This window comes from Polyodon spathula, chromosome 45 (genome assembly GCF_017654505.1).
Source record: "Polyodon spathula isolate WHYD16114869_AA chromosome 45, ASM1765450v1, whole genome shotgun sequence".
In the NCBI taxonomy this organism is placed as follows: Eukaryota; Metazoa; Chordata; class Actinopteri; order Acipenseriformes; family Polyodontidae; genus Polyodon; species Polyodon spathula.
Window position 1 is genome coordinate 3,096,143 of NC_054578.1, and position 15,457 is coordinate 3,111,599.

General features: G+C 41.8%; 1 long non-coding RNA gene across 1 annotated transcript; it reads left to right on the top strand.

Moving 5' to 3' along the window:
- Positions 1–10,929: 10,929 nt before the first annotated feature.
- LOC121306028 lies at positions 10,930–14,430 on the top strand. Its single transcript, XR_005948148.1, has 4 exons — positions 10,930–11,011; positions 11,289–11,443; positions 13,441–13,544; positions 13,688–14,430. It is a non-coding gene; the product is annotated as an uncharacterized LOC121306028 (long non-coding RNA).
- The last annotated feature ends 1,027 nt before the right edge of the window (positions 14,431–15,457 follow it).

The following is a 15,457-nucleotide window of genomic DNA, read 5'->3' on the forward strand; positions in this document are numbered from 1 at the left end:
ATATCAACTGAACCAGAGAGAAGCCCTTCTGAGAGACCAGGGAAGTGTATAATATCAGCTGAACCAGAGAGAAGCCCTTCCAGGGAAGTGAGCTGAACCAGAGAGAAGCCCTTCTGATAGACCAGGGAAGTGTATAATATCAGCTGAACCAGAGAGACTGAGGGACCAGGGAAGTGTATAATATCAGCTGAACCAGAGAGAAGCCCTTCTGAGAGACCAGGGAAGTGTATAATATCAGCTGAACCAGAGAGAAGCCCTTCTGAGAGACCAGGGAAGTGTATAATGTCAGCCCTTCTGAGGGACCAGGGAAGTGTATAATATCAGCTGAACCAGAGAGAAGCCCTTCTGAGGGACCAGGGAAGTGTATAATATCAGCTGAACCAGAGAGAAGCCCTTCTGAGGGACCAGGGAAGTGTATAATATCAGCTGAACCAGAGAGAAGCCCTTCTGAGGGACCAGGGAAGTGTATAATATCAGCTGAACCAGAGAGAAGCCCTTCTGAGGGACCAGGGAAGTGTATAATATCAGCTGAACCAGAGAGAAGCCCTTCTGAGGGACCAGGGAAGTGTATAATATCAGCTGAACCAGAGAGAAGCCCTTCTGAGAGACCAGAGAAGTGGATAATATCAGCTGAACCAGAGAGAAGCCCTTCTGAGGGACCAGGGAAGTGTATAATATCAGCTGAACCAGAGAGAAGCCCTTCTGAGGGACCAGGGAAGTGTATAATATCAGCTGAACCAGAGAGAAGCCCTTCTGAGGGACCAGGGAAGTGTATAATATCAGCTGAACCAGAGAGAAGCCCTTCTGAGGGACCAGGGAAGTGTATAATATCAGCTGAACCAGAGAGAAGCCCTTCTGAGGGACCAGGGAAGTGTATAATATCAGCTGAACCAGAGAGAAGCCCTTCTGAGGGACCAGGGAAGTGTATAATATCAGCTGAACCAGAGAGAAGCCCTTCTGAGGGACCAGGGAAGTGTATAATATCAGCTGAACCAGAGAGAAGCCCTTCTGAGAGACCAGGGAAGTGTATAATATCAGCTGAACCAGACAGAAGCCCTTCTGAGAGACCAGGGAAGTGTATAATATCAGCTGAACCAGAGAGAAGCCCTTCTGAGGGACCAGGGAAGTGTATAATATCAGCTGAACCAGACAGAAGCCCTTCTGAGGGACCAGGGAAGTGTATAATATCAGCTGAACCAGAGAGAATCCCTTCTGAGAGACCAGGGGAGTTTATACTTGTTCATTTAATAAACTATCAAGTCCCTCTCTGAATCAACCTGTCTGTTTCTAGCACATGTGGTCTTGGGTACTGAAATCAAACCAACCACTGGAACCAGATTCTGCCACAGATCAAATGATAAAATCAGGGGTCACAGTAAAATAATGAAAAACAACCTTCATTGTTAAAAACATACATTTCTTGCTCTTCCATTTCTGAAGGTTTTAATGTATTTGATGTATTTTTATTTTATTTTAGAGTAATTAATGGGTCAGGTTGCTGTTTGTAATTCAATCTAACAGTACCCTTCACTCTGACCTGTGACCGAATGCAGCTTTTTGGTTTTAAGAGGATAAAAGCAGAACACATGCGTGGTATGCAACTGTATTGTATGTTTCTCTAGTTCAATTGTAATCATTGGTATCGCAAAAGAAATTTTAACTCACAAATTTACGAAATCAACACATCCCTGTGACAGGCTATCCCTTGAACAACACATCCCTGTGACAGGCTATCCCTTGAACAACACATCCCTGTGACAGGCTATCCCTTGAACAACACATCCCTGTGACAGGCTATCCCTTGAACAACACATCCCTGTGACAGGCTATCCCTTGAACAACACATCACTGTGACAGGCTATCCCTTGTACAACACATCCCTGTGACAGGCTATCCCTTGAACAACACATCCCTGTGACAGGCTATCCCTTGAACAACACCTGTGACAGGCTATCCCTTGAACAACACCCTGTGCTAACAACACATCCCTGTGACAGGCTATCCCTGTGACAGGCTATCCCTTGAACAACACATCCCTGTGAGGCTACTTGCACATCCCTGTGACAACAACACATCCCTGTGACAGGCTATCCCTTGTACAGATGGCACCCTGTGTACAGAACATTCACACCATTCAAAGCAAAACCTTTGTTTTATGTTTGTTGTGTTTTTGTGGAGATTCTTCATTAGCTGTGCTTTGTGCTCCTGTCTCACTAGCTGCATGAAATGACATCTCTTATACAATAAGAGACACCGTACACACAGCGTATTCACTTATACATGAACCCTATTGCTTCAGTATGATTATCACCATCACGTCACATACACTGTTTTCTGACTCCTCCTCACCACGATTGTCAGAAATCAACTTATGAGTCGTGTTACAGGAACATAAAATAACATTAAAATGACAGAATGCAGTCCTTGTCGATGCAGGGTTTTGAGTCTGTGGTTCAACATGATCATCGCTGAGCTTTGTTTTTATTCACACACACTAGTTTCCTGTTAGTTCTATACTGTTCACATGACTGTAATCCTATCTGAAAACAGGCCTTTGCTTTTGCTCTGGCTTCACAATCCTCTACAGGGAACAGGTTTCAAATCAACCAGCTCTAATAAGTTTGAAGGTCCTTTCTACCCATTTCCTTAATAGAACATAACATTGTAAATTACCTTTTAAAAGATGTGAGTCCCACACAGCTTCTGAGTGTCAGGGTCTTGTTTTCAGTGCTGGGTCTCTCTGCTGTGACTGTAGTCCCACACAGCTTCTGAGTGTCAGGGTCTTGTTTTCAATGCTGTGTTTCTCTGCTGTGACTGTAGTCCCACACAGCTTCTGAGTGTCAGGGTCTTGTTTTCAATGCTGTGTTTCTCTGCTGTGACTGTAGTCCCACACAGCTTCTGAGTGTCAGGGTCTTGTTTTCAATGCTGTGTGTCTCTGCTGTGACTGTAGTCCCACACAGCTTCTGAGTGTCAGGGTCTTGTTTTCAATGCTGGGTGTCTCTGCTGTGACTGTAGAAACTGAAAGCACAATCCATACAGGTGAACTAATGGCAAGTAATCCTGAAAGACCTGAATGTTAAGATTCTCTGTTTCAACTCCCAAGCTAGAGGCAAGGTGACACTGGCACTGACAGCAGGCTCAGTCACAGAGGTGAAGATTGTGCATCATGATTTTCGGCGCTTGGGAGACAGCACCCCCCTGATTAGACTGCACTTGTAGATCTCTTGATCCCCTCCTACTATTCACTGGACTTGCCTGACCTACACACCACGTTACTGGATCCTCAGCTGATACAATGTGTATGCTGAGATTTTTTTCCTCATGTTTCAATTAAAAACACACATTTTTACTGATTTTATCCCTATTTTAATATATGGAAACTAAACTCCAAAAAATTCCTGTGAAAAATGTGTGAAGATAAAAACGGAGAATGCGGAACACTAAGTATAACTGAACACAGCTCTGGCTTCCTAACAGGTCTTTTTGGAGGGGACCTGCAAGTTTGGACGGGACCTGCAAGTTTAAAAGGACCTGCAAGGACCTGCAAGTTTAAACAGGACGGGACCTGCAAGTTTAAACAGGACGGGACCTGCAAGTTTAAACGGGACGGGACCTGCAAGTTTATTTGTTGCACAGAGTCACTTTTCCGATGGGAACACGGCTTCTTTTAACAAACAATAGAAAACTAAAATAAATCCTATTGTTTTGGAGCGCTAACAAAACGGAACAGTTTGATCTTTACGAGGGTCTTAATCTCCGGTAAAGGACTCTGAATGTTACCTTTCAATCTGATTAATCACTGTTCCAAATCAATCCACCAGAAGATACGCAAATACAGTATTCATGTAATTCACCTTCTTCATGCTTGAAAGAAAATCTCTGTTCTTGTACACGCCCTCCACATGCTGTCTGTCAGCAATGTACATTACCCTGGCTTTCTCGCTGTCCTAGTCTGCCCCTCAGACAGTTTTAATAGAATTTAGATTTATATGCCAGTTAGTATACAAGTCCCTGTGGCAAAGTGGTTAACAGTGTGCAGGTGATCAATAAACAATAATCCAGGTGCAATGGGGTTTTATTTTATATCCAAGGGTCTGATGACACAAAACACACAGTAAATAATAACAATGAAAAGCAAAGCCATTTGAACATTAAAATCTAAACAGTACGAAAATAATGTTGTTGCAGTACATTTCTGTCTCCACTTAGGATGTCTGCTCCATCTAAGGATAAATGTGGAATTTACGCTAAAGAGCTATTAAAAAATAAACATTATTTAGGTTGCAATATTAAGAATTAATTTGTAAATTAGGCCTATTGTATGCACGAGACGAGTTCATCACCTTGTCTACCTACAAAAAAAAGCCTTGATTGGCTGTTGCGTGACTCGTTACGCCCCCTAAACGGTCCTATTACCCCATTGGCTCTTTGTGCTCCGCGTAGCATCTCCTTCACTGCGCTTGTCTTTTCACATTATGGCGCTGTTTTTAGGACGCGCAGTCTAATCACAATCTTCTTTACGCGTTGATCAGTTCGGGTTCTCATTGGTCACTTTCTCACGCGTCGTGTCAACGCGTTTGTGGCCCCGATGGCTTGATAACCCGGTCCTGACCCGGGCACAGCATGCCAGTGTGAAAGGGGTTCACTGACTAATATTTGTCATTTGATTACACCAGCAGATGAACTGATAATGTATGGATGTTATTTTGTGAAAACAATAAAATAATATATTTAAAAAAAAAAAAAAAGAAATAGTACATTTTCTACAGAAAAAATAAAAATAAATTATACAGCAAACTGCACCACCAACTTGAAATATATTCGTAGGCTTACTCTTAATATCGTAACAAATACACTTATTATAAATACGCACCTTCTTTTATTTGCTGGAAACGGTCTGAACTGAAGAGTTTTTAATACAGAGCAGTTTGAGAATTTAAAACATGGTTTTCTTCACAATTAAAATGTCCGCAGCGGTGCGCTGATTAACCGAAGCGCCTCGCGCCGCTCGGAACGTTCGCATTTTTAAATCCTAACGGTCTCAGCTCGGCTGAGGGGAAAGTTCAGGAGCCGGTTGCCTAGCAGCGATCCTCCCCCTCATTTTTGAGAATCGATCCTCACATAAAAATATCGATACCAGGTGCTTTCTTTAACCAGTGATATTTTTTTTTTTTTTAATGAAACTAAATGTGTATCAGATACTGAAAAGTGAAAATAAAATAAAATGAAATGTAGCACATTGCTGTTTCGGATAGGAACTGCTTCTCCTTGCTCGCTGTCCCTCCGCTCCTCATATAGCCTATAGAGAGGCACGCCGAGACACACGCAGTCACTCACTCACAGTCAGTCACAGCAGCGAGAGGGAGCTCGCTTACCATTGCACTGCAATAAACAGCAATGAAGCAAAACCTGACACATGTCAAAAGTGTGTAAGATATTGCGGCAATACCACAAACCTTCCAAAACACATAAAAATCAGTCCCACACGAGAGCAGGACGAGTTTCAGCGGAGGCGATTAGAGGAGGGGGAGAGAACACAGACAAATACCGCCACATTTTCAAACAATATCTGAATGCATTATATCAGTTTTGTGGAAAAACTGATATGCATTGCTCAGGATTTCTAAAACATAGATGATATCTTATAAAATGTAAGTAAAGATCTCAGGTCGCTAATACCTTCAGGAATGATCTGGTGAATATCACTCTTATGCCAGCCATCATTTTATCACAAAGGTGTCACTTTTATCAAATGGTGGATAATGCATTTTGGAATGAAACTCTTCATACATTAATTATATTACACACTTTAAATGTTAAGTAATTGCCTGTAGCTACTTAGTCTAACTATTTTGGGCTGAATGAGAGTTACTCCCATATACTGCCCATGCTGTATAAAGACATAACTGCATGTAGTGTAGCTTGTAGGACATAAGTATTTTTATTTTTCATAGATGACTCCCAAAGAGCTGCTGAGGTTACAAGAAGCCTGGGAGAGATGATTGTGAGGGACCTCCAGCCAATCTCAGTTGTTGAGGATAGAGGTTTTAATGCATTTGTCAAGACCCTTGATCCGCACTATAAAATCCCAAGCCGCAAACGCTTGATGGAGGGTACAATTGCCGACATGTATAAAGACTGGCAAGACAAAGTAAGGGCAAATTGTCAACATGCACACAGTGTGGTTCTCACAACAGACATGTGGACTTCAAGGTCCACTGAGGCATATTTGACTGTGTCCTGTCATTTCACTGACAACTGGCAAATGCAGGAGTTTGTTTTAGAAACCTGTAGTTTCTATGGACAGCATACAGCTGACAACATTAGTTTAGAGCTAAAAAGAATAACAGATGAATGGGGCATAACTCAGAAGGTGGTAGCAGTTGTTACAGACAATGGTGCAAATATGGTTTCTGCAGTGCGCAAGGCTGGGTGGAAGCACTGCCCCTGTTTCGCCCACACCTTAAACATGGTGGTAAAAGATGGAATTAAAGCTGTTCCTGAAGTTGTTCAGCTCCTGGAGAAATGCAGCAGCATTGTGTCTTTTTTCCACCACAGCACGAAAGCCACAGAGAAGCTCAAACAAATACAAAAGCAACTGAAGGTGGCAGAGCATAAACTGATTCAGTCAGTAGAAACAAGGTGGAATTCTGTATTCTACATGTTGGAGAGATTCCATGAGCAGAGGGAAGCAGTTACCACAGCCCTCTGTCTACTTGGAAAGAACACCCTATGCTTAAGCAATGAAGAGCTATCCATGATCCACCTTACCATTGAGGCCCTGAGACCCTTCGAAGAGGCAACGCGGGAAGTTTCAGCCGAAAGGTTTCTGTCTCAAAAGTGATTCCCCTTGTATCATTACTTCTCAGAGCAGCTGCAGCCACTGAGCGTCAAGGTAGCTCCCTTGCCACAGAACTGGCACTGCAATGTCAACGCAGATTCCGTGGGATTGAAACCTTTCACAGTCTCGCTGCCAGCACGTTCTTGGACATAAGGTTTAAAAACCTTGCATTTCGTGACAGAGACAATGTGGAAACTATGAAAAAGCGAATGCTCACTGAAATGCAAGAAGTCCATCAGCCCACTTCAGAGTCACCACCGCCAGGCTCTACCTCAGCACCTGTGCCAGGCTCTACCTCACCAGTGACTCCTGCATCTACCCCAAGCTCTGCCCCAGCTACAGCAAAAGGAGGGATATGGGCGGATTTTGACATTCAAGTTCTGTCTGCCCAACAGCACCGCTCAACAGGTACTGATGCACTCTTTGAAATGCGCCGTTACTTAGAGGAAAAGTTAATTCCCCGGGACCAGGACCCATTACATTGGTGGCAAGAGCATGAGCAAACATTCCCATCCCTAAGCAGACTTGCAGCAAAACACCTGGGATTCATTGCTTCATCAGTACCCTCAGAAAGAATTTTATCAAAGGCAGGAGAGTTAGTGAGCCAAAGAAGAAACAGACTGAAGGGGGAAATGTCAACATGCTGTTGTTTCTAAACAAAAACCTATAAATGGGGAAAGAATCAAGGTAGAGGTTGACAGTTACTTTATGTAGCCTACATTTCAAGTGTTGACCTCAAGTGCATCCTGCCTGGTGCTGTAAGAAGTTTGTGTTAAAAATTAAAAGCTAAATTAAAAGACTAAATATATGTGTTCCTAGAAATCAGAGCAGCATTTATTCTTCTTTTCTTCTTAAGAGGTTTTTATTTTCTGTTGTTGATTTCACTTCAGGGTATCTGATTAGCCCAAATTTTCAGCTGAAGTGATGTGAAGAATAACACCTGAAAAGGGTAATAATATAATTGAACTTTTGTTGAACGTTATTGAACATGTGTTTTATAATTGCTGTTATTAAACAGAAAACAAAAAGAGAAGTCTGATCATTGGTAGTTTATTTAATACTAATGCAAAGGCTTTCAAATATAATTTTTAATGTCTGCATTTACCAATTTTCACTGTAGAAATCACAAAGATTTCCCCTTTTTATGTACATAAGAAGACTTTTAAAAGTATCGGTATCGGTACTGGTATTGGGATACTAGCCTTGGTATTACTTGGTATCGGATCGAAAAGAGACTCAGTGGTCTCGCCCATCCCTACTATAAACACCCAAGCGGCTGCTGACAGTGAGGAGCGCTGAGCGCACACAGGGCTCAATTACACAGTCAAACAGCAGCGCGGTGGACTGCAGTCTGGAGACTAGACAGAAAAATAATAATCATTGCATGATGCTGCTGCTTTTAAAAATGTGTAGTATTTACTGGGTGCGTTTGCTTTCTGGAGTTTAAATGTTCAGTGTTTGTAGTTTAGTTTAATGAGTTCAGTGTGTTTTATCTAAGTTTATGTTTTTAAATAACAGTATTATTGAGTTTAGCAGCAGCTGTGCCGCCCTGCTGAGACAGTGAAATCACTGCGCTGGAGCTGCAGCGACACGACTGTGTGATCTTTACTTGATGTGTTTTTTGACTAATTCGTTGAAGAACTCCTTTGTCGAGTAATTGCATTAGCCTGCGCATGTACGCCGCTAATTATTAGACTAATAAAAGCGAAAGCACGGTATTATTATTATTACAAAAATGGAATCATGGATTAAAAAAAAATAATAATAATAATCAATCCCTAACTCCTGGATTGGGAAGTGTCTGAAATTGGATTCCCTGCTCCAGACCTATTGAGTGTGTTCATATCATACAGCGAGAGCCCATCAACAAGCTGTCTGGCAGCTGATTAACATGAACAGACGACTGCACTAAACACTAACATGGAAGCATTTTGCTAAAAGTCATTTTTGACTGCATGATATAAATGTCACCTTTCTACTTTAAACAATAAGGACTGTATATGCTGTTTTTTTTTCTTCTTAATGCAGCATTTACTAGAACTGAAGTCATTGTGTTTTGTATCTTGCTCTTAATTGTATTAATAATAATCTTGAAATGTATTTTTTGTATACGACTGTAAGTCGCCCTGGGTAAGGGCGGCATTTGCTAATAAATAAATAATAATAATAGTTTACAGTAATTGTCTACTGCACAGTAATGCATGTGAATTTCAGTGCTATAGTGTAGTGAGTTTATGTACAATACTGTGTGTGTGTGTGTGTGTGTGTGTGTGTGTGTGTTTAACAGACAGTAAAGGGTTGAACACAGTAGGTGTGGTCGTCTGCAATTACAAGCTTTTGCCACAAGATGGCAGACAGGGGCTGTGTAATTCTCCAAAATAGAGTATATAGGCGGGGGCCCTACTGCCGAAAACTTGGAATTCCAGGCAAAACAAATGGCATTTTCTGGGCACTGCGCTCACATTTCAAACGGGATCACCACAATAAGCAAGAGCAACTAACTTCAGCTATTTCGCAATAGCTTTTCGAAATAATCGAGTTGATCGGTTGAAAGCTGTAGAAGGAGATGGGTTTAGTTTGAAAAATAACAAAGTTCCTGAGAGAAAACAATGTCTGTGTTTTCTTTGTGTGTGGACTGCTCTGTAGCCTGTTGGGAGAATGCGATTGGTTCTGGATAGTACTACAGTGAGTCTGAACCTGGAACCAAGATACAAACTACAAGACTGTCCGCACAATGAAGCAGACTGCTGTGAATATTAATAAACTAATAATAGAACAGCCACAACTTCCTGTGTAAAAACCTATTTCTTCTTTCCTCTGTCCAGTCCTGTAGAGTCCTCGCCATAGTAGTCAGGGCTTCCTGTCTAGCTTACTGCTCTACTGCACAAGCTATGGAGACAGACAGTATTTACACTGGGCTGCAGAAACCTTCTGAGGATGTCTACTCAACAGTAAACCAGCCCCAGGGCAGGAGAGCAGGAGAACAACATGGGGGTGAGTAGTTCAGTTGACAGCTGACAAGACTGGACTGAAAACCAGCCAGTTCCTGTTGAGGACAGTAGGCAGAGTTCAGTAAAGGGCATTATTGTTGAGTTAGTGTTAGTCTCTCTGTGTTACTTAATACCTGGCTGATTTTATACATTAATACCTTCTGAGGGACTCAAATGTGATGCAGTCGAGTATTATGATAATGATGTGGTGTTGTAAAAGTTGAGAAGTTAACTTTACTGAAATAATGGAGTATTTCAAGATAAACCATCTGGCATTACAATACATTACAGGTATCTCTCCCTCTCAATTCAATTCAAGAGCTTTATTGACATGATAAATACACAGTATTCTCTCTCTCCCAGTCCCCCCCGTCGAGCCCACTTCTCAGTCCAGGGTCACCATTGCTCTGGGGGTCACAGTGGGGGTCTTGCTCTTGGCAGTGATAAAAAAAAACCCGCAGAGCCTCTGGATTACAAAAAAGAAAGAAATCAATGGGGAGAAGAAGGAAAGAGGATAAAGAGAGTGAGGGACAGGCACAGGGAGGAGGAGTGCCGCCTAAGGGCCAGACATCCCCAGCGATGTAACAAGCCCTTGCCGGGGTGCCTCCTCCCCGACCAGGACCATCTGTTTGCCAACTTTCGTCATGGGGACAGCAAGTAAGAACAGGTTTAAACGTTGTTCTGAGTTTTTATCTAAAGCTATCAATCTGCAGGCAGTACAAGACTGCAGCTCAGTTAACTTGAATGGCTTTCTTAAAATGTGAAGCAGCATTGAAAATGTAATCTTTGAATTGAACACTCAGCTACACAACAGTTCAGCTGTTAAAATCACAAGTACAGAAAGCTGTCATTATTGTTTTAGCCTGCTGCAACTTTTTCAATAATGTTTGGCTATTTGTTCAATACATTTTTTTTTTCAAAGCCAGACTTTTAAACTTACTGTTTAACCGAGCAGTCTGATTGATCAGCTGAACTGATGCACTGATCTGCAGCACTGGTAATAAACTCTGCTGTTTTTTCAGTAGGTCTACAAGTGCATCACAATCACAGCATCTCTCCCAGTCAACCAGTCCAGCCTGTCTGCAGAATTACAATGGTGATGTCATCACCAGAGAGCTCAGCAAGTATAAGAAGGGCCTCAGGCAGAGACTATGTGGAGATCCTAACACTGGCAAGGAAGGTAGATATTTTGGTATCCCTGTGAATTCTATACTGTACCTCATGTTGTCCCTGAATACATGATTGGAATGAATGTCCCTCAAGTGCTGTGGTGCCCCCCCCCCCCCAACCCTGTGACATGTCACAGTGTCTATATTGATCACATTATTATTTCAACATCTTGAAGACTGGAGTGGAGACAGCAAGTCTGTGTACAGAAGGTGCTGCTTTTATCATGCTTGTATTTTATTCATTATTCTGCTTAAATAAACCATTCATGCCGCTCTCATTATTTTCAGTGGAGTCGTGTGCAGTCTGTCTGGATGGATGGAGGAAGGGATACAATGGAAGCTGTTATTTCTTATCCACTGAGCGGAACTCCTGGGACTTTGCTAACGAGTCCTGTTCCAAACTCGGGGCTCATCTTGCTGTGATTGAGAACAAGGAGGAGCTGGTAAGAGTCACAGAGAGCTTTCTAATTACAGACACTCGGAGTTCAATTCTACAGAACCGCTAAAGGGAAATCATAATAAAATAATGAATAAATAAAATTTTTATATCAAGATCACAAGATCATTTATCTCAGGATCTGGAGAAAACAGAAGTCAATATATTAAGACTGTTTTATTTTTATGACATCCCTTTGGGTTCTGTACAATTCACAGAGATGGGTTCATATTTTTCTCGTTTCCATCTTAACACAAGACACTTCTTCCTCCATGGGACTTTCTCAAAGCAGCTTGTTAACCATTGGCTATTTGAAAGCTCAGTGACTGGGGCTAAACCTTTCCCACTACATATCATGAAATACAAACACATTAATAACGATATGTACAAGAATGAAACCAAATAATATTAGAATACTAGAGCGAGGGCCATAGTCTGTGTGGGGCCCTATTATCCCAATTTAAAGAAAGCCGCCCACACATATCAATAAAACAGCAGCTACTGCTTACCTTCAGTAATGAAGCAAGCAGAACCACACTGCATGTGTGCCGTCATTTCTAAGAGAAATGAAAACTGTTTCCAAACGTTATCCTTTTTATATAAATCTAAAATTAGATCTGACTGATCTGCTTATCAAATTCACGTGTAACTTTTCACATTTGGATGCATTCAGCTGCAGATTTGAGTGCTCTTTCATTTTTGCTGGGTAAATTACTGTACATGAAAACAGTATGCCAAGCAAAACACAATCAAGTATTTTTCTGAATATTTTAGCCAAGGGGCTTTATTTTATATTTTATATGTATTTTATATTGTATTTACGAGTGTAGCCGACTTCCAAACATTTCATTTGTTACAGATACCTATTCAGAGCGCTGGTGTGGTGGTCCTTCTTTATACACACAGTCTCTATTTCAGTATCTATCAGTAGTACTCACTTTAAGAAAAGACTCCAAAAAAACTAAAATACGAGGCTGCCCTGCCCTGCCCTGCCCTGCCCTGCCCTGCCCTGCCCTGCCCTGCCCTGCCCTGCCCTGCCCTGCCCTGCCCTGCCCTGCCCTGCCCTGCCCCCTGCCCTGCCCTGCCCTGCCCTGCCCTGCCCTGCCTTGGTTTTCTTCAGTAGAATTTAAGAGGGACAGGCTATTGATTATCACACAGCTAACACTTTGATGTTGCATTTTTTTAATTCTTATGTCCATCGTTGCGATGTTGTGCTGCTAGTTTAAGTGCTTCTTGTCCTCTGATTGTAGGCTACTTTACTTTGTTAAATGTTAAGTGAAAGCAAACCTGCGCACGCGGCACGCCCTTATTAATGCACGTTATGGCAGCACACAAACCCAGTACACACACATGAGGAAACACGTCCGCTTTCTCAGTCAGTGCAAACAGTACATTGGGAAGCAGAAATCAAGAGATGATTATTGTGAAGAGTCTGAATCGGATTCATTTCAAGATGTCATATACACAGTTTATGACGCACGCAGGGGCCCCTTGGGGGTGGGGCCCTAGGCTGCCGCCTTGCATGCCTTGCCCTAAGGCCGGCCCTGGTGATTGCAGTGACGGCGGTTTCTTACAGATGGACTGACCCAAGTTTCTAATATAAAAACAGTTCCCTGTAGCGTCATTGAACCGATAAAGACAAAATATATACAACTGGAAGTTTATAAACATTCATTCAGATGATATTGTTATTCTAGAAACACAGGGTTTTGGGCGTTTTTCACATTTGAATAATACATTCCCCCCATGACTTCTTTTGGATCAGTCCATCTGCATTCCTATTAGCGCTTGCCATTCCACTCGCTGACCACAAGAGGTCGCTCTAATATATACAGTATATGCATCATTACAATGGATACGCTGGTGAAACTGCAACCCTGCTACACTTACAGCTATTGAAGATAAAACAAAAACACAAGCGACCTGTAAAGATAACTGAGAAAAGCCCTTGTAAGAGTGTCCATTGCTTCACATGTTTCAATAGATTCTTGTCTGTCTCTACAGGACACCATAGACTGAGCTATACCATCTAACAGCATTTACTGGATTGGACTGCGTAGAAAAGATCCTCACTGGCTTTGGGTTGATGGCACTCAGCTTGATGAGAAGTGAGTCTCCTCTTTGTGTTTTTATTACTTCACAGGAAACTGAATGAACTACATGACTGGAATTTCTCAGATGAAAAACATCACCTGCTTATTGTATTGCAACAAACCGCTGGTGCTGATGCTGCTTTCATTGTTTCTGGCAGGATTTCAGTTTCCACACAACACAGAGAGTATCACTGTGCCTCTGTGTATGGAAGTGGTGTATATGCAGAAAGTCGTGTAACAGAGATTATCCCTGGATCTGTGAGCAGGATGCTGTGCGCTTCTGAGTGAATCCACAGACTCTTCACTTGAGGAACAGAGAAGATCTCATTGCAGAGCCTGAGTATGAATGTTATGAATCTGCTGAGCAACTCGCTGCACTTCTACAGCTCCATTGAAGAGGAAACACAGAAAATTAGCAGCAGGGTTTAGAACAGGGTTTCCTTTTTAAAGAGCAAATCTTGATGTAACCGCTGTGTAAATGGTGTTAGTTTTTTAGATTTCAGAATATGTACATTTCTTTACACTATATTTGAGTGTTTAAATTAATTGCTGTGACAATTAAAAACATACAATCAGGATGAAGTTTGCTTTCCATGCAATGTGAATTCACCCCGTACCCTGTTCACAGTTTAGTTGTTGTCTTGCTCTATTGATTTATATTTGATGTTATTTCTAGCAGTGTATGGATGAGAAACCATTTCATTTTATATATTGACCAGACAAGTGCTGTCCTATTACTAGTTAGTTTACCAGTACTAGTGTTACTAGTTTAGTAATGCTACAGCTTTTCCAGTTTGCTTTGCATCGAATGCTGATTCTGTTTTTAAATGTTAAGCATGTTAATGGCTTATTTTTGTAATGCTCATCTCAGATCTTCCTGTAGTAAAATACCTTGTGGAGAGCTGCTGTGCTGTGGTTTGTGACACACTCACAAGTGCTGCTGGAAAGCTTCACCAACATGCAAAGAAAACACATTTTCAATATATTACTAAAAAACAAAATGATTAATATATGAAGTTAAAGATGAATATTTCAAATACATATAAACATCTGTTTCGTATGTGTAAAATGTGAGTACAATGTATTGTGATGAACTGGCTTACTTTTGTTCCAAACAGCACACAGTGAATTCAGTTCCAGCAGGTCAGTGCCTGTGTGTTTATTTATTCTCAATGAGTTTTCAAAACAAAAAGACTAGCTCCTTCCCGGAGCGCTGTGTAAACTTTATTACTGTATCAACTAACTGCACCGGACAGGTAAGCCGTTTACCGGTGAAACAAACCCCCTTTTTAACAGTAATCACAGCAGCTATATAAACACAGCTGTGTTACTCACCACTGGCCTCCTCCGCTGTCTCTCCCCTCTGTACCGCTTCGATTGCTGGGCATTTAAAAGACCCGCCTATCATTGTCAGCTGTTTCACATTTGCCAAAATGAATCAATTACGTCATTATCAAACCTTTACCAACATGGCTCGCTGGCCTCAATGATCTTCAGCAAGATGGAGTGTTCAATCCAAACCCCAGGGTCCCAAAGCCTCTAAATTCCAGTGTGGAAGCTACACTCCATCACAATATGCATTGGAAAGCTGTGTATTTCAAATATATGAACTATATAAAACCATCTACAGTAAGACAAACTGTAATAGAAATACATTTTTTTTGCGTGTGTGCTGGGCTTGTTTCCTGGTCACTAGTGCTGCTCTGTAGCCTGTTTGGAGAATGCGATTGGTACTGGATAGTACTATAGTGAGTCTGAACCTGGAATCAAGATACAAACTACAGGACTGTCCGCACAATGAAGCAGACTGCTGGGAATACAGCTGTGGCTGCAGGTTTAATGACAGCATGTCAAGCAGTCTGTTACCAGCCTTCCAAATCCTGGAAAACAAGAGCATTGAATGAATAAGGAATGGCATCTTGAAGCGT